Source organism: Podarcis gaigeae (assembly GCF_964106915.1).
Source record: "Podarcis gaigeae genome assembly, chromosome: 4".
Taxonomy (NCBI): domain Eukaryota; kingdom Metazoa; phylum Chordata; class Lepidosauria; order Squamata; family Lacertidae; genus Podarcis; species Podarcis gaigeae.
The window spans coordinates 31527259-31555100 of record NC_139677.1 but is presented as its reverse complement, the minus strand read 5'-3'; the positions used below and the strand labels follow the sequence as shown (position 1 = coordinate 31555100).

The 27842-nt window shown below is 41.1% G+C and overlaps 1 long non-coding RNA gene across 4 annotated transcripts in view; it reads right to left on the bottom strand.

The window, feature by feature from the left end:
- Nucleotides 1-21962: 21962 nt before the first annotated feature.
- Nucleotides 21963-27842, bottom strand: part of LOC310843127 — a 32655-nt gene continuing 26775 nt past the window's right edge. For 3 of the 4 annotated variants that reach the window (XR_014563504.1, XR_014563506.1, XR_014563507.1), the window contains 2 exons: nt 26606-26696; nt 21963-25434 (listed from right to left, as the gene is read on the bottom strand). This is a non-coding gene — a long non-coding RNA (uncharacterized lncRNA). The remainder of the gene's footprint in view (nt 25435-26605; nt 26697-27842) is intronic. The other variant, XR_014563505.1, reaches the window with a different exon arrangement.

Genomic DNA, 27842 nt, shown 5'->3' with positions numbered 1-27842 from the left:
ACTTCCCTATACAGGGCTGCCTTCAGATGTCTTCTAAAGGTTGTATAGTTACTTTTCTCCTTGGCTAGGGGGTTGCATAATTCCAACATTTCTCCGATGAAAATAGGGACGTCCTAAGGAAAAGCATGGGGACACAGGTGGCGCTGTGGGTTAAAGCCTCAGCACCTAGGACTTGCCGATCGAAAGGTCGGCGGTTCGAATCCCTGCGGCGGGGTGCGCTCCCGCTGCTCGGTCCCAGCGCCTGCCAACCTAGCAGTTCGAAAGCACCTCCGGGTGCAAGTAGCTAAATAGGGACCGCTTACCAGCGGGAAGGTAAACGGCGTTTCCGTGTGCGGCTCTGGCTCGCCAGAGCAGCGATGTCACGCTGGCCACGTGACCCGGAAGTGTCTCCGGACAGCACTGGCCCCTGGCCTCTTAAGTGAGATGGGTGCACAACCCCAGAGTCTGTCAAGACTGGCCCGTACGGGCAGGGGTACCTTTACCTTTACCTTTAAGGAAAAGCATGACATTCCAGGCTCAACGAAGAAATCAGGACGGTTTCTGTAAATCCAGGACTGTCCCTGGAAAACAGGGACATTTGTAGTTTACTGCTATTTAGTACTTCTGAGAATCTATTTGTCCTCCATTTCTTCATTGCATTTCTTCTTTTTTTGCCTCTCTGTACATCTGAATAACCACAAACAGTTCGCATATGTTTTGAGTTGTGAGGAAGGGTGTCAGGCATTCTTGAGTCCCACTGCATTCATTTTTTAAAAAATAAAAAACACCCTTCTAATTATGTTTTTCTGAAATGTTATCCAATACTTTTGAAATATGTGGTTCCCCCAGGCTGAACTCAGCCTGTCAGCCGTGCAGAGTGGCCCTCCATTGGCTCAATCAGCCTCCTGTTTGTTCTTCCCAGCAGAAACAGACGGATTGCCGGGCCTGTGACAAGCCTCAGTGCATGAGTGGTGGACTAAATTTAGCTTCGTGGGCCACAAATTGTGCAGTCCGGGTTTAAACAGGCAAGAAATTGAGGGTTTCCCATTTGCAGCCATTGCCTGAGACTCCTACTCCCAGCGGCCCACATTACAAAGCATCCCAAGAAGCAAACAGCAGGAGATTAGTATGTTGGCAGCCAAACAGTCTGGCAGCCTGATCTTATAAATTGGCTTTAGCTGTTGTAGCACAAACAGTAGTTCATCTTGCGCCACAATTCTTGGCTCCAGCGCTGATGAACGGCCATTTGGATGCTTCTTTATCCCCAACCCATCCTCTGTCCCTATCCTGTCCTAAAAGAGCCTTAATGATCGCAGCAACGCCTATCATATCTAGAGCCTGGGCTGCAACAGAGGTATCACACCTGTGCAAAATGTTCAGGTAGTTTTCTACATTGGTATGAGGGTCTCTACATGCAACTGAGGGAGCTTTTGTGTGGAGTGTAAGGAAGTAAATGTACATTAGCGGTGGGAGGGGGAATAATAATAATAATAATAAAGCAATTGATTGATTGATTGATTGATTGATTGATTGATTGATTGATTGAAATTATGGCAATTTGGAGAAGCACAATTCCAACATGTGGCATTATACATCATCCTGTAGCAGGATGAAGGATTATGTTTCAGTAAAATCCCAAAAGCACTACCTTTCTTAAAATGTATTTTTAAAATTGTGAGGGTGTGAGTGCCTGTCTGTCATAGATAGATAGATATAGATAGATGAGAGGGGAGAGAGAGTCAGGTGGGCGGAGTACTATTATTATTATTATTATTATTATCTAATGTGCCTAATATATTGACAAACTTTGGTTGAACTGCTTCACAAAATTCAGAAACGTGCGAATTTCAAAGGATAGGCGCATATCTGTTTGAATACTGCCTTGGAAAATATAAATTAGGATTAAAATCCAAACTGGACCAAATTTCTCTGCATCTCATACACACACACACACACACACACACAGACAGAGAGAGAGAGAGAGAGAGAGAGAGAGAGAGAGAGAGAGAGAGAGAGAAGAAAGAGAGAGAGAGAGAGAGGATTTAGAATTATATTTTTGTAATATATTACGTTCCTATTTAAATATAGTATGTTTATTCTACTATAGTTAGATACTTCAGTGCATTTAATTAGATCATCTACCACTTCAAGGCCTTACCGGGAGGGCACTATCCTTCCCAGAAGCATTCCTAGGAACCCATTGAAGGATTATTTATTTTCCACGTGCTCTTTAATTGATCAAAAGCTTCACTGTTATGAAACAGAATAGGCTTCTGTGTAGGCCTCTAGAGGGCATTAAACCGAAATCTGAGGTGTTCCCACATGCCCTGTGCTATACACAAACCACCGTGCATAGCCTATCATTTTTGCCTTTAATGGGTTTTTTTATTTTAAAAAAAATCCTCACATTCATTTCATTTCCCTCCCGCAACGCGTGCACACACATACTCACACACAAATTGCACTATCTTTCTCAGAGAAATAAGCCACCCATTTTTGCCCAGGTTATGCAGCATACAATTGTCAAATTGTGTCTTGACCTCCTCACATTGCAGCCGAGCTTTTTCTTAAGCAGAAAGAAAAACAAAACACCCCAGTGTGTTGGGTCACAAAAGCCGCCCGGTTTTGAAGCAAACACCGATACAGGGAGAATGTTCATCTTTCAGCCCGCGAATTTCACTCTGGGCGATACATGCAGAAAAGGGGGTAAAACAGCCCTATGGAATAGTCACCGAAGATTAATGGCAGGAGAAGGAAAATGATATAGAGCAGGCAGAACAAAATATGAACCACCCACACAAATAAAGCTGGACAAGGCTTCATTTTTAAAAGTCAGCCCAAACAGCAGGATGGCTTTGAAAAAATCCGGGCCATTTCAGTGTAATTTTGCATACGAGGGCTTTCAGGAGACGTGAATTGAAGCCAAACAGTAACTCTATTTTCTGCACTTCTTTTCAGGGGTCCAACTGGTAAAGTAGGATTTAGCACTTAATTCCTGTACTTTTATGTGGAAAATGAGGAATTTACACCTTAAAAGGAAATTGCTTTTCAATCTCTCCTACTTTTCCTTTTTTATTTTTGGTTTCTAATGTGTGTTTGTGTGTGTCTGCTCACACACACACACACACACACACACACACACACACACACACACATATCTATGGCAACATTCTTTGCCTTCCCTTCCCAGCACATAATAAATAGCACAACCCCTCTCAAGTCTCAGGGTAAAGGCAGGCCAGGAAGGAAGCAGAAGTGGCCAGGGAAGCTTTCTTACCACTTTTGCTCAAAGGAAGGAAAGACTGTAAAGTGTTCCTTAAGCTGTTTGTCCTTCTCGGTGCCAGCTTTGGTGTGCACTGTGCCATTCCCAGAATGAAAATTTGAGCAGACAGCAGGGGAAACGTAAAATGTGGGATTATGATTAGCAGTGAATGTTTGGCACCCACCAAAAAGCATATATATATATGTGCAGCTACTGAATAATGGTGGACTTTTTATTTTAGGCACAGAAGTGAGCCACTGTGTAGGGCAGAGCTGCTACACTAGCTTCCCAGCGGATGGGTCCAGTGGCGTAGCGTGGGTTGCCAGAATGCGGGGCCACACGGAGGAGTGAGGAGGCAGGGAAACAGACAGAGTATGCATGTGCCTTCGACTGCTTTACAGCATCTGCGTCACCAAGAAGATTGCAGCAGCAGAGATAAGAAAAGAAGAGTCATTCGATCATCTGGAGAGGTCACTTCCTGGTTCGTATGGAGAAGACATTTTCAACGGAGTCCAGCAGCGGAAGTATGAAGCTGTTTGGAGGCAACACCAAGTGTTGAGATTTTACGCATCCTAACAATTTTGCCCCCAAGGGCAACTGCCCCCATGCTCAGTGGCATAGGGAGGAGGTGTGGTGGGTGCAGGCTGTCTTGGGTATCATCACTGAGGGGGGTGACAAAATGGCAAAAATGTGTTTTAAAAATAAAATAAAAAATTGGGCTCATGACCCTTTTAAAAAAAATAACTCCTGCAGCCACCGCAGCCCCCTTCCTATGCTATTGGTAGCTAGGTGAGGCGGGGGGCACTGGGCGCCACACTGCGGGGCCTGCAGCGTGCCTGAGCCATGCGTCTCTCCTGGGGGGGGGGGTGGCAGCCAGACTGACTGCAAGCCACATGCTGCTTTTTTGAGCAGCACGGGGCTTGCATCTGCACACCACCTCAGCTGCCCTACAGCTGAGGGGAAGGCTGTGGAGAGGCTCAACACAGTGCGCCCTGCCTTGGCTAACCCCGCCCCCATGGGCAGCTTACCCCGCCTCCGGCTGCAGGATGTGCACACCGCACCGGGCATCCAAGTAGCTAGCTACGCCATTAGATGGGTCTCTGCTCTGTTGCAGGGTTGCCTCTGCCTCCACAGCCTACACATGGACAGGCCGCCTCTTTCTTCTGGGAGAAAAAGGAAGCCCACCCGTGTGAAGGCGGCAGAGGCAGCCCCATGAACGGAGGTTGACAGAGGCTGCCTCTGGCTCACAAAGACATACACACACAGTCTGAAGATGTCCTCTTTGGGCTCTGGGGTGGGTCTTCTCAGGGAAGTGTGTTCCAGAACCTTTGGGACTAGGAAAAAAAGCACTGACTAATGCTCTCCTGTGCAGTATCAATATTTGCACTTGATTCACGAAAAGTCAATTTTCTGAGGTGACAATACAGTGGCACCACAGGAACTGGGTGGACTTTTAAGCAACTGTCCCTATGTGATCTCTCTGAATTTAGTTAGGGGTCTATTTGTGCAAGCAGGGTGTAAAACCATCAGGTCAGGGCACTCATGAAAGGCCATGAACACGACACGCTTGCTGTGCAGATACTCCTTTACACTGAATCAGATGTGCATTTTCTTGAAAGTGCGAGAGAAGCTTGAGTAATTTTATATCTACCTATGTTTTACTAGCTTTACAGGCTTCTGGTGCACCTTCATCCTTTCATTACAGAGTCATAAATTAGAGCTCTTAAGTTAACAACTATTTGCATTGTGACAAACAAAGACCCAGGGATAGGCCACTTTACAGTGTGTTATCGCTTGCGGTGAGAAAGCATTGGAGACCTAAGTCATCTTTGTACCAGTGGCAAATATACAAACAGATCATATTGGATGTGGGCAGGCTCCTGAAGCGAGCAGCCGCACCATGCCTACTAATCCTGCAAAAGATTGCGCACTCACATAGCCAGTGCTTTCAGTTCAGCCACCTCCAGCTAAACACCTACCTCTCTGTATTCATAGCTCCATACTAGAAATATGTACTGATTCCAGCACACTGAGACAGGATAGAAAGAATCAGGTATATCTTATCCATTAGTGAAATGGATTTATTTCTCAAGAAGTTACTCAAGGAACTAGGTACACAGGTTCATTGAAAAATTAGCTCTATTTATAAATGCTTGGAAGATTAGTTTTCAAAGCAAATTAGAGCACTATGTCCTTCTAACCACGTTTCACATATTGATCCTAGTCAACTCACGTTGAGCAAAAGATTGCAGAGGGGTTGGACTAGATCAGGATTTCTCAAACTTGGGTCTCCAACTGTTGTTGGACTACATTTCCCATCATCCCTAACTAGCAGAACCAGTGATCAGGGATGATGCAAATTGTAGTCCAACAACAGCTGGAGGCCCAAGTTTGGAAAACACTGGACTAAATGATTCTTGTGGTCCCTTATAACTCTGATTCTATGGGTCTTTGAATATTTCTAGATGGTTAAAGAGTTTTCAGTTCCAGTACTGGCAAAGTCTCACTTGTCATTTATACTTTTTGCTTCCGATTCCATTTATTATCTTGTTTAATATTTACATTTTGTTAGTTGTGTTTTATCTTGGAAACATGCATTTGATTGTTATTTATTTCTATCTGGGGGTTTTTAATTTAGACTAAAATTATAGCCTAACAAATTCTCAAAGAAATGCAAGGAGGTTTACAATCAACAACTCAAAAACAATAATGACATCATATTAAAATCTCCATTAAAATCACAAATATTAACATATTTTATTCATGATATCAGTTCTGTTAATTTATAGAACCCCCTGTATAGTTTTGTGTCATTGGTTTGGGTTTTTTCTGTCTCCCATCTTTGGTTTTTTATGTAATACCATTTAAGATGATAAATAAAATATTCTACAATAAATGCCCAGCCCTCCATCTCGCTTGAATTCAAAATGGCAGCAAAGTCTCAGCTAAGATATCCAGTCATTACACACCATTAAGCTCTTTTGCCTACTGTCAGGTGCTGGGTTATTCAAAACCAATTTGATAAACCCGTTCACATTAATCAATTAGAGCTACTAGCTTAAAATGTATTTGCATTGTTCCAGTAAACAAAGATTTGCTATGAATTCTGAATCATAACTTCCCTTCTGGGTACCCTCTGCTAATCCTGTGTCAATTTCTCTACCCGTGTAAACATGTGTACAATGGAAAACCTAATCAATTCCTTAGTGGGAAGAATTAACAAAATTTAAAGGGAACTCTAGGAAAGAGAGTAATGGTACCTTCAGCCGACTTCTCTCAGCAACATTTCCTAAATCACAATTTCAACATTTCCTTATCTTAGTAAATGAAATCCTTCCAGATTCTTCTTTTTTCTTCTGGTTGCAAACATTCTGCCTTCTAGAGAAAAATGTTATCACTCTACGAGCTAAATGTCACTTAGGTAATTCTTTCTTACTCCTGAACTCTTTTCCCTCACAGAAAAACCAGAACTCCTCCAGTGACTTTCTTGCTTCACTTAAGGATTCACCCAGGAACTCTCCTAGGAGTTTCACTGACCAAATATCATCCCACAGCTATCCCTCAGCAGTCAGAACAAACCAAAGATGGAAAAGTCTGAGGGCTGCTAGGTTGTAAAATGTATCTGAGAATGATTCTCTGGCATCATGTGCTGGGTTATTACAACCACCCTGAACGTTGGTGCATTGAGATTCATTCCTTGGTAGTTTTGGATTTAATCAAAGATTGGTCAGCAATACGTTTAGCAGCATTCATGACCTGATTTATTACTGGGCATGAAGGGGCAGAGATAAATGGCAAAGCTACTATGTCTTTTCCACCTGCCAGACATTTTTCATCTTATCGGTGGTATCATTCTATATACTAACATCTAAGGATATTCCCAGAGCCCATCATATAATGCTAAAACTCTGGATCTCCTGAAATTGAACTCAGTGCCAATGATTTCGTATCCCAAACACACTCCAGAGTGCTGTTCAAGGTAGTTTTGTGGCTTTTGGAGTTGGGATTTGGTGTAAGAGCTGTTATAAAACTAGGATGAAAAGCTTTGGATTAATTTGTTTAGGATGTTTCTTCGGAAAGGAACCATTTTTCAAAAGGGGAAGAGTTAGCCCTCTATTTTGGCATATGCCATAATGAATTTATTAGTCTTTTAGGTTGTTGTTTTACTGTTTCAGTTTCTTGTCTTCCCTTCTCCATGAGGTCCCAGGGTGGGTTACAACAGTTTAAAAAGACAACATTAGAATCATAGAATCATAGAATCATAGAGTTGGAAGAGACCACAAGGGCCATCGAGTCCAACCCCCTGCCAAGCAGGAAACACCATCAGAGCACTCCTGACATATGGTTGTCAAGCCTCTGCTTAAAGACCTCCAAAGAAGGAGACTCCACCACACTCCTTGGCAGCAAATCCCACTGTCGAACAGCTCTTACTGTCAGGAAGTTCTTCCTAATGTTTAGGTGGAATCTTCTTTCTTGTAGTTTGGAACCATTGCTCCATGTCCGCTTCTCTGGAGCAGCAGAAAACAACCTTTCTGCCTCCTCTATGTGACATCCTTTTATATATTTGAACATGGCTATCATATCACCCCTTAACCTCCTCTTCTCCAGGCTAAACATGCCCAGCTCCCTTAGCCGTTCCTCATAAGGCATCGTTACCAGGCCTTTGACCATTTTGGTTGCCCTCCTCTGGACACGTTCCAGTTTGTCAGTGTCCTTCTTGAACTGTGGTGCCCAGAACTGGACACAGTACTCCAGGTGAGGTCTGACCAGAGCAGAATACAGTGGCACTATTACTTCCCTTGATCTAGATGCTATACTCCTATTGATGCAGCCCAGAATTGCATTGGCTTTTTTAGCTGCCGCGTCACACTGTTGGCTCATGTCAAGTTTGTGGTCAACCAAGACTCCTAGATCCTTTTCACATGTACTGCTCTCAAGCCAGGTGTCACCCATCTTGTATTTGTGCCTCTCATTATTTTTTTTTGCCCAAGTGCAATACTTTACATTTCTCCCTGTTAAAATTCATCTTGTTTGTTTTGGCCCAGTTCTCTAGACTGTCAAGGTCGTTTTGAAGTGTGATCCTGTCCTCTGGGGTGTTAGCCACCCCTCCCAGTTTGGTGTCATCTGCAAATTTGATCAGGATGCCCTTGAGTCCATCATCCAAGTCGTTGATAAAGATGTTGAATAAGACCGGGCCCAAGACAGAACCCTGTGGCACCCCACTAGTCACTCTTCTCCAGGATGAAGAGGAACCATTGATGAGCACCCTTTGGGTTCGGTCAGTCAGCCAGTTACAAATCCACTGAGTGGTAGCATAGTCAAGACCGCATTTTACCAGCTTCTTTACAAGAATATCATGGGGCACCTTGTCAAATGCCTTGCTGAAATCAAGGTAGGCTACATCCACTGCGTTCCCTTCATCTACCAGGCTTGTAATTCTGTCAAAAAACGAGATCAGGTTAGTCTGACATGACTTATTTTTCAGAAATCCATGCTGACTATTGGTGATCACAGCATTCCTTTCTAGGTGCTCACAGACTGTTTGCTTAATGATCTGCTACAGAATCTTCCCTGGTATTGATGTCACACTAACTGGGCGGTAAAAACATATAAAACAGATTAGTGCATAGTTTGACCATGAAACTTGCTCCGACAGGGGGCAGTGGTCAGCAGCAGCAGCAGCACTTTTTGTTGACATCCATCTGTCAGAAACCATGGAGGAGTGCACCTTTGGAGATGAAGTCAAACTATTGGAAAGTTGAAGCACTTGCTCTAGAGACCAATACAGGAGAGACATGTTTGGTTGCAGCTGGGGCAAACAAAGGCATCTGGTTGTGCCGCTGTAGATGCACCATGACATTTCTTCTCTCTGCACTCCTTCCAGCAGTCATTCCTCCTCTGGTCACTGCTATAGATTCATGACCTGTCTGTCTCCAGGCACTGTGGTTGTCTGCAAGGAATTCCCACATGGTGGAGTTGATGTTGCCAGCCAACTTGTCATGTTTGCAGATATCTTGGTAACTCAGAGTTGGCACCAACTTGGATGATTAAACAAAGGTTAGAAAAATTCCGGAGACTTAGGCCATAAATGGCTAGTAGCCACAATGGCTGTTTTCTACCTCTACTGTAAGCTCTTACAACCCAACAATGTCTGAAGAGAATGACGTCTTCTTTCTTTCTTTCTTTCTTTCTTTCTTTCTTTCTTTCTTTCTTTGTTGCAGCAGATGACTGTCCCTCAGGCAATTATTTCTGTAGTATCTTTAAGGCGGGAGAGTGGGGAATGTAAGTCCCAGGACCAAATGTGGCCCTCCAACTCTTTCTGTTCCTTCCTCAGGGCTCTTTCTAAGCCAGGCATAGGCAAACTCCGCCCTCCAGATGTTTTTGGGACTACAACTCCCATCATCCCTAGCTAACAGGACCAGTGGTCAGGGATGATGGGAATTGTAGTCTCAAAACATCTGGAGGGCCAAGTTTGCCTATGCCTGTTCTAAGCTGTACATCCTCCTCAGGTGACACCCCTCAGTAGTTCTGCTCCATGCCCTCCTCAAGTGTTTGTGCCTAAGTGGAATATATCCCTGAACTGTAACAATGCTTTTTGCTTGCCTAGATTGAGGGTGTACATGGATGTGTGTATGTATAAACCTCTGAGTTTTATGTGTCTGGGATTTTAGCTTGCTATTCAAAGGTACAAGTCACATCAGGTGGTATCATTCCATGAATGGAACAACTTCCACAACTGCAATGGAACTCCCTCTCTCTCTTCTTCCCCATACACACACAAACCTTGTGCCTCCCCCCAAATCTGCCCTGGAGGGTTCGGGGAATCCCCAAGATCAGATCTGGTGTGGGGCTGGAGGAAGGAGGGAGAGTAAAGTTCCATTGCACTTACAGAAATCATTCTGCCCATGCAGTGACTGAGGCTGGATCTAGACACAATTTAAAAAAACGTTTCAGGAAAATGCGTTGTAAAGCTCATAATGGAAAATCACGTTGCCGAAGGATCAAACTCTACAGCACCATTTGGTGTCACAGTGTTATAACGCATTTAAAATGCTTTTTTGAAACTAATGTTGCTGAGTCATAAATTGGATACAACCCATTTATTGCTCTGCCCATTAATTTGCTTCTGGTCCAATCTGCCACCTATATACAGTCCTCAGAAAGTTGCCCTTAGGTTGGCCAACTTTTGTTTTAAAGGCTTTGAGGGGAAAACCACAGTTCAGTGGTAGAGCATCTGTCCATTGTAAACACATATCCTTCCAAACACATTGTGGTGTAGGCCAATTTCTGCAACCATTATTGGCCATATAGCGTTTCGACAAAATTACCTCAGTAGTGAGTGAGCTGCCACTGGTTGCCACTGAATGTTGTTGTTATCTTGTTGTACTGAGAGTTACAGAAAACCAGCAGTCCCCTGAGAGTGCAACCAGGTCCACAGGTGCAACCTTCAAACCTAGCACACAAAAATTATGTAGATAGCCATGTTCACCCTAAAGCTACAGCAGATTAATACCTTTCAAAGGGCCAAACAACAGGTCACAGAACTGTGAGCAAGCTTTCCAGTTCTCCTGAGCTTTTGTTTTAAAAAAATGTTTTTAAAATGTTTTAAAAAGGAAAGGAAAGAAAACAGATTGGGATAGGGAAGGGAGAGTGCATTTTGTTAATGTTTCAAAGTCTGCAGTTTGTAGCCATTGTGAAGATTTAATCAGGTTAGTCTCTGCTAGGCAGCAAGTATGTTTCAGGTTGCACCCAGGGTTGCCAAGAAACAATGAAGGAATAATGGGTGTTGTTTAGGGAAGTAGCAAGGGCACTTCTTTGGCACAGTAGCCTGTAGTGCCGCCTAAAATCTGCTAGAGCCTATAAGTTTGCACAACTCCTCTTGCACACCATCTTAATAAAATGAAGACTCTGGGACTTGCTTGCTTTCCCCACCCTGACCGCATTTTGTTCTAACATCCAGCTTTAAAAAGTTTCCTGAACACCTCAAAAGTTGTGTAAAGTGGTACCTCAGGTTAAGAACTTAATTCGTTCTGGAGGTCTGTTCTTAACCTGAAACTGTTCTTAACCTGAAGCACTACTTTAGCTAATGGGGCCTCCCACTGCTGCCACACCACTGGAGCACAATTTCTGTTCTCATCCTGAAGCAAAGTTCTTAACCCGAGGTACTATTTCTGGGTTAGCAGAGTCTGTAACCTGAAGCGTATGTAACCTGAAGCGTCTGTAACCTGAGGTACCACTGTATAACATTGTGATGTTTCAGTCAGTCCTAACAAAACCATTACCTTACTTTTAAACTTTCCTTTTTCCTTTCCTCTTCACTGCTTCCTGAGAAGTGGGGAAGTGAAAAGAAAAATAGTTGCTTTTTCTGCATTTGTTTAATTAGCTGGTCCTGCTGGTCCTCAATCAGTGCAGCCTTTCTTATGGCAAACAGCTGGCGTGGGTTTTTTCCTACCACTGTTTCGCTGTTAGCGACAAAGGGACTTGTGCAACCATTTTTTAAAAAAAAATAATGCTCTCTCTTGTAGATGATATCTCCTGGGTTTGTGATAAGCAATGGCTTTGAGTCAACAAGCTGAACTACAATTCTTAAATAGCAACTCACTCTACTGTTTTATCTCCCCCTCCCCATGAGAAATATAAGAGTTTAGAAAACAACTCTGAGAGTTCTAAAGCAGCCACGTAAGGTTTGCGCTATTATTGCTTGAGTTGTTGTTTGCCAGTAGCCATCTTTTTAAGCATCCTGAGGTGTTTTTCATCCCCTTTCTTTTCCTTGCACAGGGAGGTTGTATCAGGTCTTTCCTTTCCCTCAGCTGAAGCAGCTGCTCCTCTTAAGGAAATGTGGCATGCCCTTGTCAGTAGCTCTGCTTTTTCCACACTTTCGTTCCTTCAGAACTCACCATGTGGTGATTTATGGCACTTGAGTTTCTCAAGTTACTGTATAACTTCCTCCTCAGAGACTTCGTTCTGTATAAAGGCCATGCTCCCGTTTCCTGTGCCAAGTGCCCTTGGCACAGGAATTCCTGAGCCATTCTCAGTGGTGAAGATGAGGTAAGATTTTCACTTAACCTCTAAGTTATATCAACATCCTCCCCATTTGACCCACTCCAAAGCTTTGGGATACTCTCTGGGGCAAATGGAATCCTAATTGGGCAAATTGCACCATCAACTGCATATAGGACAGGGGCGCCGATCAATTCAGCAACTATCCACACACAGAAGTACTTTTTTTCCCATGCACAGAGTGGAATGCTGTCTGTACCACCCATGAGGCTGGTTGCTTTTGGGGTACATCCAATACCTAAATGGAAGAAAATCCAGTCCAGGGATCTATGTGTGGAAAGGCAGGCTGTGTACCTGTTGCAGCTTTGCGTGGTGATCCCTGCTTCTCACCCCGCCATTTTCTCTCTCTCTCTCTCTCTCTCTCTCTCTCTCTCACACACACACACACACACACACAAACAAACACACAAATGCATTTCTGTCTCCAATAAAGTGTAATATACTCTAAGCATCCTCTTCCTTCTTTCAGGCTCTTGATAATCTGTTTGGAAGAGGAAAGGAGATTATGCCCGAGTGCTACTGTGCTTATCATCTGTACAATTTTTATATCCTGCCCTGGGTTCTTGTGGGAGTAAGGTTGGGATATTTTTAAAATGCATCAAAAATAAATAAAATTGCAGCAAGCTGATGTTTGACACACGTGTATAATAAGTGGTGATCAAAAGCACTGGTGCAGTTAGGGGATTTTAAATGTTGGTTTTAATTATCATACCAGGGCCCATGTCTTTAGACTGTAATGGGCATTACTTCACTGGTAAAAATCAGGGATAGGCAACCTAAGGCCCAGGGGCCGGATGTGGCCCAATCACCTTCTCAATCTGACCCACGGATGGTCCGGGAATCAGCATGTTTTTACATGAGTAGAATGTGTCCTTTTATTTAAAATGCATCTCTGGGTTATTTGTGGGGCATAGGAATTTGTTCATTTTTTCCCCAAAAAATATAACCCGCCCCCCCCCCCCATGGTCTGAGGGATGGTGGACTGGCCCACGGCTGGAAAAGGTTGCTGACCCCTGGTAAAAAAATAATCCCTGCTGCCATTGGGCGGCCCAACTGCTCATTCTTATGATAGAACTTTGTCCCTCAAAGCCTGCCTAAAATGACACTACGGATTCAAAGAGTGGGATTTTGTTTGGATTTTTTTGATTTTTAGTGTTGATATATAATGACAAGATTATCAAGTATGGTATGTGCATTATATAAGATGAACACAGTTTCCACAAAAAAGAACATTTTCTCTCTCTTTTTAATGTACATAGTCATACCTTATTGAGTGAAGCATGTTTTCGATGGTGTATACCAGTTCAGACTATAGGTCAGGAATTGCACATTTGAAATTTTCATATAGATATATAGCATCAGCTCTGCATATATCCAAAATAATGAGGTGAATCAGGATTATTCAGTATACTCTTTAACATTACTGGGTTGGGTCAAATTGGAACAACACAGAACAGATCCAAAACAGATTGGGCTGCTTCCAAACACTACAAATATGGATACAAGCCAAATCTTGCCACAGCTGCGCAAGATTGATAGATAGATGGACAACTGCCTTCTCACACACATAGAGCTATCTTGTCAGGAAAAGGACTTAGCTGGGTGGGTCCTTTTCCCTGACACCTCTGCTTTCTGTTGGGGGAATGCTTTTATCTGCAGGAAATCCAAGCATGCCATCCTCCTTTCCTGCCACTTCTGATAGTCTGAAGTGGTCCAATCTTTTAAGAGACATGGCATTACATGATTCTGCTCTTTTGATTCTGCTGAGTTTTTATTCTTCAGTTGTATCCAAGTGATTTTCCATTCCGGTGCTGCTTCAGCTTTCAGTTTGCTTCTTCCCCAGGGATGCATATTGCAGCATTAGCCCCAGTTCACATGTGCATGTCAACCACTCATTGCATGCAGCATCAAGTGATTATTGCATGTGTGGATGCCAATTAGTCATCACAGACTGGACTTCCATATTGCATGATGCCAACTCAAGCAGAATATTTTTTAGACAGACAATACTGAATGATCAAGTGATGACTTAATGTGATGCTCATGTTTAAGAAGAACCCTTACATGTTGCCTCCTGGTTACGTTGCATCACCAAAGAATGAATGCGGCATTTCTCTCTGTCTGCCCTGTTTCTAAGATGTGCAGAGAGAGAGAGAGATTTAGAACTGTGGTGCTGGTGAATTGGGACTTGATTTGAGCAACCCAGGTTCAAATAACCCACAGCCATGGACCTCACTGGGCAACCCTGAGTCAAGCAACAGCTCTCAGCTTCACCTACCTCTCAAGCTTGTTGTGAAGGTTATGTCACTCTGAGATCCTTGGAGGAAGAGGGAATTTCAAATGTAATAAATAAAGTTAAGCGCTAATTTACCAAGGGAACATCAGTCTGCTTTCAAATGTAAAATTTGGACTGAAAGCAGCTGCCACAAATTAAATCGCTCTGAAATGAAACCTATTCAATAGCCCTAGTTTGTTTACAGTTGACAGTATTTGAATAATTTCTGCTCATATAAAAATGCACATACGTTTAAAACACAGTATCCTGGTATAGGGAACATTTTAAGGAACATCTGACTAACTTTAATAACAAATATCAGTTTTTTTAAAAAAACACACACAGGACTTTAGTTTTTTTCCACACATTAAAGGCTTTATTGTTAACAATACAATCGACTTTCCTTCTTCTTCACACTATAAGGTCTTTAAACACGCGGAGCAAAAATGCCCACCCACTAAAAGCATTATTTTATTGCAAAACTATTTTCGTGTTCTTTATTTACATAAGATATTGACTGCCATTTGTACAGACAGGCATAACAATCCACATAAAGTCTCGCAGGCAAAACTTCAATATAATGAATAAAAAATGGATATGTGAATTGTACACTAGTACAGTGTCTGCCAGGGACATGGGTGGCACTGTGGGTTAAACCACAGAGCCTAGGACTTGCCGATCAGAAGGTTGGTGGTTCGAATCCCTGCGACTGGGTGAGCTCCCGTTGCTCAGTCCCTGCTCCTGCCAACCTAGCAGTTCGAAACCACGTCAAAGTGTAAGTAGATAAATAGGTACCGCTCCAGCGGAAAGGTAAACACTGTTTCCGTGCACTGCTCTGGTTCACTAGAAGCGGCTTAATCATGCTGGCCACATGACCCGGAAGCTGTACACCGGCTCCCTTGGCCAATAAAGCGAGATGAGCGCCGCAACCCCAGAGTCGGTCACGACTGGACCTAATGGTCAGGGGTCCCTTTACCTTTACCTTACAGTGTCTGCCATTATGATGAAGGGAACGGGCTGTATATTGCAGAGACCCCTGAGGCCAAACACATCTCTGCGTACTCCCCAGTGGAGACTTCCTACCACCAACAGAAAGAAACCTGGCTCCCAGCATTCTGTCTGATGTGCTCTGAGTGTGACAAAGAGATATAATGCAGGGAACTGGCTCTATTTCAGTGCAAACGGTGGTAGTCCACAGACTGTCACTTTGGTGAATGCAGATATAGCTAGATGTTGTTATTTGGGGCAAACCTTATTGGAATAACTTGCCAAAAGGAAGTAAATAAAGTGTCGCTGTGTGTGTGTGTGTGTGTGTGTGTGTGTGTGTGTGAAATATTACCTCATTTTATGTCATTATTTCTCCAAGACTAATTCCAAGTATATTAAACTCATGAAAACAATGTTCCACCCAGTTGACCAATTTAAAGAAGGTCCTGCTTGTACAAAGAAGAGTTAGAGAATATCATTAAACATGACCAGATGAGGCAGCAGGTAGCTGTAGCTTTCCTTAATGAAAATTTAAAGAGAGTACATGAAAATGATATTCCTCCAATCCAAGAGAATACTAAGTTAAGGACATTCAATTACCACCAAGATCCAATTTAGCACTGAAGAAGTATTGTTTGTTGATCAGGATTTATTGCCTGAAGTGAACTGTTAGGCTGCTGACTAGCAATATAATTACTTTTTGCAGCACACCATGGCAGCACTGTTTATATTTATTTAATAGACAAGACAATATGTTCAGTGTGGTTTTTTTTTCAGATTGTGCCATAAAGCATCAAAAGCCGAGGATTTTCATAAAATGAATGTGAATATCTTCTTATGCTTACGTCTCACCATTGTGCAAGAAAACCCAGAAAATCAACAGAGGTTGATGGGATGGGAATTTAGCAGCAGTCTAAACAATAACCTGTTTTAGCAGCAAAAGTGGTCCGAAAGGAATAGCCGGGGCATACAAGAATGGCGCTTTTTATTTTCCTAAAATGGCTTTCTCTGGCAAGGATACACCAACCTAGCAGTTCAAAAGCACGTCAAAGTGCAAGTAGGTAGCGCTCCAGCGGGAAGGTAAACGGCGTTTCCGTGCGCTGCTCTGGTTCACCAGAAGCGGCTTAGTCATGCTGGCCACATGACCCAGAAGCTGTACGCCGGCTCCCTCGGCCAATAAAGCGAGATGAGCGCTGCAACCCCAGAGTTGGTCACGACTGGACCTAATGGTCAGGGGTCCCTTTACCCTTTACCTTATATTTTGGATGCTAAGAAGGACTCAAGCAGGTGGGTGCGAAAAAAAGGCATTCTATCATATATTGCTGCAGAAGGGAGGGAAGTGTCAATATGTGTTTTTATTTTGTATTTTTATGCTCCGAACCACCCTGAGATATTTGGACGAAGGATGGTGTGCACATTAAATTTTTAAAAATCAGTAATAATAATAAAAAATAAAAGTAGCTTATATTTTGTAGGGGCCGTTGTCCACATAAAGTCATAGGTTCTGAATCAGTAGCAGGACACGCTTTGCTTGAAGTAGCTCCAGGGCTCCACCTCCAGCACTTTGAGCAGCAGGATAACAATCAAAGTTGATCAAACTGGACTCAGTGAGCTGTTTCAGCGTAAGGCAAGTTCATGCGCTGAGCATTCCAAATCACTTACGCAAAAGGCACCTCTAACAGAAGGCTGCTCCTGACGGGATGCTCCTGTTCAGTGTTCCAGCCAGCCATACCATCTTTCAGGATCGTAGAATCATGGAAGTGTAGAATTGGAAGGGAATATGAGGGTCATCAAGTCCAACCGCCCTGCAACGCAGGAATATTTTGCCCAATGCAGGGCTCGAAATTAAGAATCTTGTCCTCTACCAACTGACCTATGCTCAGGTCCGTTTCTCCTCTCCCCTTCCTGCTGGTTTTTTACTCCCCTTCCTGACCATCCCCCCCTCCATCTGCCTTATAGCTAGTGCATTCTGTAGCCACTGAGCATGCTCAATCTTCATTGGGCTGCTTTAAGTAGAGGCTGATGCTCCCTTATTTATGTCCTCTAAATATTTCTTGTTCTGCAAATCTAGGCGTTCCCCCAATCATTCTGAAACTTCCCTGTTGGTCCCCAGTGACTCTGTTTTGGAGACACAGCCATCATAACTCAGCATCTGAATTTGCTGTAAATACACGATGCTTATTCTAAATCCTACACACACACACACATTTGTTCTGGTACACCTAGTGCTTTTTTCGGGGGGGGGACTCAGGAGTACGCATACCCCTAAACATTTTGTGAATCTTTGTACTTTTGTCCATTTACTGTATTTATTTTTCCTGATTTAAACTATAAAATGGTGGTTTTCTTGAGTCAAAATGACAGTATCCCTAAACTTTTTTTTTTTTTTGAAGAAAAAAAAAAGCACTGGATGCAACTGTGGTATTCTCCCCCGTGTGTGTTTCTCCATTCACTTCAGTGAAGCAGTGGACTCCCATCTACTCGTCCCTTTGTGTAGGGCACTCCTCTTGCATTTAATAGAATGAGAAATCTCTTATGGGCAAGGGAGATCCATGTGTATGCATCACAGTCTTCATAACCGATTAATTAGAGGAGACTATTTGGAAACAGCTTTAAGATCAGTGCAGCATCTTTCCCAGGCATAGGCAAACTCGCCCTCCAGATGTTTTGGGACTACAACTCCCATCATCTCTAGCTAACAGGACCAGTGGTCAGGGATGATGGGAGTTGTAGTCCCAAAACATCTGGAGGGCCAAAGTTTGCCAATGCCTAATCTTTCCTATTAAATTTGTCCAATGCCTAAGATTCAGACTCTGAACAGAGCAGTTAAAAGATCCTTGGATAGTCTACATGCTGGGGCCTCTTGTTTCCTAAAAAGAGTGGCATGTGTTGACCTTTAAGCCTGATGGCTCTAGTCAGAACAACTTTCTGCATGAAATAGCTAAGGAATGCATTTAGTCTGGGCTGTAGTACTGGTTAATAGGGAGCTGCCTTATATTGAATCAGGCCATTGGTCGATATCAGTATTACCTAGACTGATTGGTAACGGGTCTCCAGGTTTTCAAAAACTTCCCCAGTCATACCTGGAGATGCCAGAGATTGAGCCGGGGATCTTCTGCATTTAGATGAATTTGACATCTGGCTAGGACTCCTCTTTCATATATTTATTGTATTATTATTATTATTATTATTATTATTATTATTATTATTATTAAATATAATATATTAATATAATGAATCAATAGATAATATATACCAGTGAATATTTAGATTTTCTAAGTGGTATAAACAAAAATGTTTATAAGAACAATTATAAGAACAATTACTCCTAGAAGAGAATAAGAACAATTAAAATTCATCATACAAACCTGCTGAAATACCTGCTGAAATAAGAAAGTCTTTATCAGGCAGCTGAAAATCAGTATTACACTTGTGTCTGCTGCATTATAGCTAAAGAATAAAAACTATTCCCCAGGCTAGCCTTTTTTTAAAAAAAAGCTATGATGCCAACATGACTAACTGCAATCCTGTGCATATTTGCTCAGAGGTAAGCCCCATTGAGCTCAGTGACACTTACTCCCAGGATTTCTGCCTAAAACATGTTAAACAGGTCAGTAAAACCAATATTGTATCTATGGGTTGATACTGTGTTCCTTGTATCAAGTCAGATTTTCAACTATTTCCTTGTACAATATAATGCATAGTGGCAACATATATTATCCTTATAAAAGATCGTCCTTTTCATTTGTATACCTAAGCAATTTATTCTTTAACAGCTTTTTTTATTTCAAAGAAATCACTAGCTAATGATATTTCAGACTTTTTTAAAAAAAAAAAAATCCACTTATTCACAAGCCTGTCCCTGAGGGAATTGTAGTGTGTTATCAGAAATTTTTTACCAAAGATCATTAACACATATTACAAACCAATTGAAACTGTGTATTTTCTTTGCAGATTACTTTTAACTTTAGAGCTGTTAAAAAGAGAGACATTGAGTGATTTAATTTACTTAACCTGTCTACAAATTGCTGCGATGAGCAATATTCTGATTGCATTATACCACCAAAAAGCACAGATAACTGTTGCTAATAGAGATGGGGGGGGGGGTTCTCGATCATCCCCGATCATCCCAGAGCAGTGAAGATCTTAGCAGAGATTAATGTTTACCTCATTATTTAGAAAATTGCATTGAAAAAGAAGGAGCCTTTATTTCGTTGCTATATCTTAGAGAGAATAATACCACTTTGTCTTTCTTTTAAAGGAGAGTTAAATTCAACAACAGTAATCAGATTAGTATTTCCTTTGAGAATATAGATGTATGTATTTCTTTCCCAACTGCAATATGTTTACTAGGATAAAGAGCTGATACTTGGCATGAGAAACTATTATTTTTATATATTAAGTATCCATAGAACGTTCATTGTGATAGATCACACTTTCTGTCTTTGAAGAACCAATTCTACATAGGTTTGTGTGATAAGGAACCACGGTGTGATTCCTTATTCTACATGGCAGAGAATTCTGTGGTGTATTAGAAGGCGTTAGTTTTCAGTCAGTAATGCCCTGGTGGATCAGAAACACCATCACCATGATGTCTGTGTGTCTGTTTAGGATTCCTTTTCTGAGGGGAAAGAGGAGAATGAAACAGTTCAAAGTCTGATTGATAACAACCTACAGCAGTAGGTTGTATCAGTATCAACCAATGGACACAATGTTGGTTTTAGTAATCTAATCACAATTTTTCAACATCTATCAAAGGTTTGTTGTTTTTAATTTGGCAGCAAGGCAACTAGGAAAAGAGGAAGAAAGGCAGCCCAAAATGTGTTAAAATTAAGAGCCTTCTTCTTTGGCGATCCCTCGTAGCCGAGTAAGATTGTCTTCCATAAACACGGTTTTAACAATGAGTCCATAAGTGACTTTGAAGGCCAGTTCTGGATCCACACGTTTTTCCACAGTGGAGACATTGGTTTCCAGGTGGGAATTGATCATGGTGTGGATTTGCCAAGCGTGCCTTCCTCTTAGCACATTTCTCCCTTGCGTCCTGAGTTTGAGTGTCTTCAAAGCCCATGACACCTTTAGTAAAGGCTGTTCTCCAATTGGAGCCCTCGCAGGCAAGTGTTTCCCAATTGTTGGTGTTTATACTACATTTTAAAAAATTTGCCTTGAGACAGTCTTTAAATCTCTTTTGTTGACCACCAGCATTACGCTTTCCATTTTTAAGTTCAGAATAGAGTAGTTGCTTTGGAAGACAATAATCAGGCATCCGCACAACATGACCAGTCCAATGAAGCTGATGTTGAAGATTGTTGCTTCAATATTGGTGATCTTTGCTTCTTCCAGTACACTAGTATTAGTTAGCCTGTCTCCTTAAGTGATGTATACAATTTTTCAGAGACACCACTGATGGAATCTTTTGAGGAGTTGGAGATGGGGTTTATAAGTGGTCCATGTTTCACAAGCATACAGTAAGGTTGGTAGTACAATAACTTTGTAAACAAGCATTTTGGTTTCCCTGTGAATGTTCTGGTTCTCAAACACTCTGCACTTCAATCAGGAGAAAGCCACACCCTACAGGAAGCTATGTTATACCCAGTCAGATTATTTGCCCATCTGACTGGCAGCAGCCTTCCAGAGCCTCAGACACATCATCTACCACTTCATCCATCTAATTAAAGATGTGTCGGCAAGTGAAGGGTGACAACTGGCCACTAAATAAGAAATGATGCAGCTGCAGGAGGAAATGATCAACATATGTTTGCAACAGGAGCAGGAAACCTGATTTTAAGAAATTGTATCAAATTAAAGTAATTTGATTTGAAATAATTTGGAAAAATCATAAAAGTAAATATTTTTTTAAAATGTCTGGAATTGACCATGAGACTTTCTGCAAATCAACTCAGTGTTAAAAGGCTGAAGACTAGGCTGAAGACAGACATTTTGAGAAATTTTCCCCACCCCCCACCCCTTTCTAGTCTTATTAAGGAAATCCAGAACAGCCCCTGAAGACCCACAAGGTTCCTTTGTATCTGAAGAAGTGTGCATGCACACGAAAGCTCATACCAAGAACTGACTTAGTTGGTCTTTAAGGTACTACTGGAAGGAATTTTTTTTGTTTTGACTATGGCAGACCAACACGGCTACCTATCTGTAACTGGGAGGGGTAGCTTATGCTGCAGAAGACAGAATCGGGATTCAAAATGACCTTAGCAGAGTGGAGAACTGGGAAAACTAACAAAATGAATTTCAGCAGGGACATATCTAAGGACCTGCACTTAGGCAGGATGGCTGCACCAATATAAGATGAGAACACTGGTCTTGCCACTGGGAATACAACAGAATACAGAATACAACAGGACTATTACTTCCCTTGATCAGTAGTTGATACTTAGTAGTAGGAGTCAAAGTTATTCTAGGCTGCATCAACAGAAGTATCAACTACTGATCAAGGGAAGTAATAGTCCTGTTGTATTCTGTCTTGGTCAGATCATACCTGGAGAACTATGTCCAGTTCCAGGTGCCACAATTTTTTTAAAAAATATGAATAAGCAGAAACATATTCAGAGGAGGGTAACCAAGATGATTAAGGGTCTGGAAACCAAGCCTTGTGGGCAACGTTTGAGGGAGTTGGGTATGTTTAGCCTAGAGAAAAGGAGACTGAGAAGAGATATGATAGCCATCTTCAGGTATCTAAAGGGTTGTCAGATGGAAGGTAGAGCAAGTTTGTTTTATTCTGCTTCGGAAGATAGGACCTGAACCAATGGCTTCAAATTACAAGGAAGAGATTCCAGCTAAACATCAGCAAGAATTTTCTGGTGGTAAGAGCTGTTCGGCAGTGGAATGGACTCCCTTGGAAGATGGTTTTTAAGCAGAGGTTAGATGGTCATCTGTCATGGATGCTTTAGTTGAGATTCCTGAATTGCAGGGCATTGAATTAGATGATCCTCATGCTGGCTTCCAATGCTACAGTTCTATGATTCTATAGTCACTCTCAAGACTGTTATATAAAATAATGATCTGCAATGGAGCTTCAACAATATACAACCAACTAAAGTTCTGACTCCATGTTTTATTTTCACATTTTAAAAAATCACTGCCCAAATCTCACAATCCCATCTTCCACTGTGTGTTGAGATATGATTAATACTCTTTCATCAATCAAGCATAAGTAAGGGGAACAGTAGCAGATATAATCCTGAAATATAATATGGCTACACAGTTAGTGTGATGCAATTTAGGATGATAATTTATTATTTTGGTAAGCAGCAACATTGCACATGGGCCTTCTGATTCAGTTCCACTGAGCCAAGTTCAACTAATTAGATTCCATGAACAGCGTAGTGTATTACAAAGCCAATAACTGACAGCTGTCAAGGTTCTCACTTTCAAGGTTTATTTTGCAACCTTATTATGCACCACTTGCGCCCGTCTTAATTAAGCATGGGGAAAGTGCATATATTGATGCATATATCTTGTTGCTGGCGTTGCTTGTATTCTGCACTCTTAATACATTAAGCATCCATGGTCTCTTAAGTCTATCTGTGCAGAGGGATGGCTGTACTGCACTCTTTTCTTGAATGACAGAACATTTACACAGGGTTTTTGTTGGGATTTAAATGATTTGATTCAGTGCATCTGAATCATGACATGGCAACTGTACTCACTAGATCACAAGTTAGATGATCGTGGGTGAGATGCTCCCAGAAATCTTTGTTGTGTAAAATCATTGTACTTTTTTAAAAAAACAAAACTCTACTCCCAACCCTGCCCTTCAGATTTAGTGCAAGAACACTAATCCAGCAATGATGTTTCCATCAGATAGGCTATCAATGTTAATTTAATGAGTATCTAATCTGCATTATTCACAGCTGGGAATTAGTACAGCTTTGGCTTTCATGCTTAAAAGCCGTAAGTGAATCATAGCAACGTAGGAAGTTACCTTCTACTGAATCAGGCCATTGTTCCACCTAGTTCAGTAGCTCTCTGGGACAAGGGCTGGAGATGACAGGGATTGAATCTGAGACTTCTGCATTCCAAGAAGATTCTCTGCCACTGAGCTACGATGCATTGTTTCAAAGTACAACCAACTAAATGTGCATGCGCACAATCAGCTTGGAATTTCTCTGTTGTAATCACTGTGAGTAGGCAGAAGCAAATCTGTGGCATCTCCTTCGCTCATCATTCTTGCTAAATTTGTCCACCTCTGTGGATTTGAAATATTGTTTCTTACCTGGTCCACAGTTTCTTTTCTATTGATTCTACTTAATTTTAATTTGATTTATTAGACTTTATATCACTTTATACATTCAAAAGTCTCTGAGAGTCTTACTGCCCTGAGACCCCCAGGTATAGGGCGGTATAAAAATTAAATAAATAATAATAACACAATATTCAGCTTTTCAGCTGGGGAGTTGTTCTGTTCCAGTTTCACAGGTGTGCACAATAGCGTCACACTTTTGTGACAGTCTAAAAATAAGAGACTTACTTGGTAGCCCAATTCATCCAGCCCACTAAGGCTGCACTTAACCATGCACACATTTGATTTTGGGTTGTTATTTTCAAAATTTTTTATTGATTTTCACAAAATTATAAACACACAAACATACAAACAGACAAGCATAAATCATAACCTTATTAAAACTAATCTTATTAACATTGTTAAGTGACTTCCTCGTATCCCCCAATTGGATTTCAGTGCAAATCATTTTAATGGTTTTCCAAATCAAAATTCTTTTAAACTTAACATTTGATTTTGTTTATACTTATGGGCTGCATGTTTTTAGTATTATATGGATTTGTTGATGTTTATTTACTGGTTTTAAACTTACAAAATGTATAAGTTTATAATTTTTATTTTAAAATATTTCTTTTATACATTTTCTATTTCTGCAAGTTGCCTTGGGGCTTTTTGAAAAAGGTGACCAAAATTTTTAAATAACAATAATGTAATCCCCATTGAACACAAGAGGACCTGCACATAGGAATACACTGTAGAAACATGAATTATGCTTATCCCTGTGTTATGTAATGGAGCTGTTCCAGGTGATTAATGGGTTCTTGCCCTGAAGATTAAAGCATCTTCATACACACAATGAGTGGTATTTAAATACACTTTACTCAGAATGGACCCATTGTAACTAATGAGCCTAACTTAGTCATGTTCAATGAGTCTACTCTGAGTAAAACTTAATTGATTATTCCCCAGTATGTTTGACAGACATTTTGTGAGCGCAATTACTCATACGCCTTCTACAAGACTTTCCATACAATTTTCCCAAACACATTTGAGATATTACTACCCCCCCAAAAAAGTACTTTATTAAATTGCATAGAAAGAATTTGGGCTGGGAAGACTGAAACGCTGGCAGATTGAAATGACAAATATGAAGAAGAAAGACAAGAGTTAGGTAGGAGTTCAGAACTCTTGGCTAAAATTCAGGATTGGCCAATTATTTCCTCTTAATGCTGCATTCCAAAAATACGCAGGCCATAGCCAAAAATGATGCAACTTTGTGACAAGGAGGAGACGACTCATCACACAAGTGTGCCTATGAAAGGCCTTCTGGCTTCCGGCATCTAGTTTCATGCAAACATTTCTTGGATCTGCTTAAGACAGATAGTTGGAATCAGTTCTGGGTTTCCCAGAAGGCACAGCTCTTTTGAAAAACGAAGCATACATATTATAGTGGAATTTAAGAATAAATTGCCAGTTCCAGTTAGACTGAAAGTATATTCTCGATCAAGATTTTAATAATGCTTAAATGGAAATCATTGTCAATGGGACAGATCATAATTCTAATTACACCACAGGTAGCCTTACTTTTCCCCGTTCTTCTATTTCTGCAAGTCCGTGAAGTTCATTGACACCAGGAACCTAAACATATAACAACGAAGTAAGTTTTTATTACCTTGGACCACAAGTGTATACTTTTAATTCTGTACTAGACTGGGCACACACAGACATTTATTTTCAGGTACATGGGTTTACAATTGCAGTCAAAGTCTAGGTATTACTTCTAGGTGTGCCATTACGTTTATTTGCAACATTGCTGAATGCAATAGCCAAGCTAGACATAACACCAAGAAATTATTCCCCTTCTTTGCTTATTTGTTTTCCTGAAAAGGAGTCTTGGGGTGGCTACAGACTAGAATGGAAGAGTTACCAGAGAATAGAAGATGACTGTTTGACTTCCTTCCATCCTGCCATTTTTACCCTCAAAATTGCACACATACAGTTATTTTTCCGCATGTGGGGGAAATGACATATTAAAAGTCACAAGAGAATACATAACCTATTTTCACATGCATCCATTGGAACAGTAATAACTGCTCTCTCTCCCACTGAAGCAAAATGTATCTTTAGCAGTGACTCACAAATACATTTTGTAAGCTATTAGAAATTTTAGTATATATGTCCTGTATTTTGTTTTGCCACTAGTTTCTGATGTTATTGATGTAACCCATCCTTTACCCTTTGGGGACAAGATGGGATAAAAATCCAGAAAATTAATTGGTTAGTTAGTTAAGATGTATATCAAGTTTAGCCACACAATGGCAACAATAAAGTCTACTTATTGTTGCCACTTTCATACAAAAGGTTTCATTTGAACTTTCTGGCTTTTGACTCACCATAAATTCTTTGGCCCTGTGCAGTAAATCATATACTACTTTCTGGACCTCAGTTACTCTGTACAATGTAAACACCCGTATTCTCCCAGACAATGTTAGACTTAAAAACCTTCATCTACTGCACAGAAGCTTATCTGAACTTCAAGGACACCGGTGATGATCTGGTTATCTGTGTCAGTTTCTTATCAAAGGACCAGTACTTTGGTTTAGCTTTGATGAGTAGAAGTGAATTTCCTTCTAATTTCTTAGTTATGTAACATATTCTGCTCTATAAAGAAAGCTCCCTTAATACATTTAACAGGGTCTGCTACACTTTGCCAAATATTCATATCCCCTCATGTTTAGGCAAATTCATCTTTCAAAAACAGAACAACTTAAAAAGAAAACATGTCTTAGAGAATGATCAAGATGCTCACACATAATGGATCCACCAACGAGGTTGTGAATGTTGAATAACTTTGGAACACACAGGACTTCTGAAACTTCAAAGACCCCATGATCAGAAACCTGGAACGAGTCTACAAGGAAACCATAGATCATTAACAGCTTTGATTGGAAGATATGGGTATTATAGGCAGAACTTTATCAATTTTGTAGGTCAAATATCAAACTAAAATGGCCTTGATTTCAGAGTTGCCATTCCTCTCCGTCATGTCTTGTTTTAACCATTTACAAGTGTGCCATATCTCTATTTGGAAGGCAGTAGTTATCTGAGAGCGGCGCTCAGATGCAATCAAGGGGGATCTCAGCTTCACTGAGCTCTCACATGACAGCTTGGATCATTTCAGATCCCTTCCAGCAGAGACAAAACAGCATCAAAAGCAGGAAGGCTTTTTCCCACCCTCTTATTTCCAAGGATGAAAACACAACATCATTAGTCAAATTTACTCTGAACTTCTGCCTCCTTGTGTTGATTTGTACTCAGGTTGAGTAAACATATATTTTCATCATGGTAAATAATGTAAAAAGCCTGTCAGTAACTTAATTGCTTAACGAATACTGCATTGTAGGGTGTAACCACTTTTCTTTAACTATAGTGCCGAAGTGAAGAGTCTCGCTTAAAATATATATGAATGAAATAAAAGAAAAACACCCGTTATATCTTGGCAATAAAGAAATCTGTTCCTTGTGGAAACTTTCGTTATTAGAAAATGTCAATCGCGTCTTCCCTCCCAGTTTTTGAAAAGCAAAAAAGAAAAGCCATCAAACAATTCTAAAGACAGACAAACATGAATTCTTTTTGTTGGTTGAAGATACTTTCGCTCATACTTATGCATTTTTGGAAAATTCAGTCTATGACAAGTGATGACTCCATAATAGGAATGAAGGGCATATGATAGGCTTGGAAGCCCTGACAGTAAAAACAGCAGGTGGCCTCAAAAAGTAAGAAACAAATTTTCATCTGCAGGAGGAAGTATTTTGCATTGCATGTACAAAGAATCTCCAGATATACCTGTAAAGATGACCTTTTTTTTGGCAGTGGGGGTAGTCCTTGCACATGTAAGGACTTGACTCGGGAAAGCCTTGAGGGGAAAGTTTTCTTCTTCAACATATATTCTTGTTACTGGTGAAAAGACTGTGAGAGGCAGGGCTGCATGCAATTCAAGTTGTTTCTGTTCTGAGGCAAAAAAACCCCATCTACAGTGGTACCTC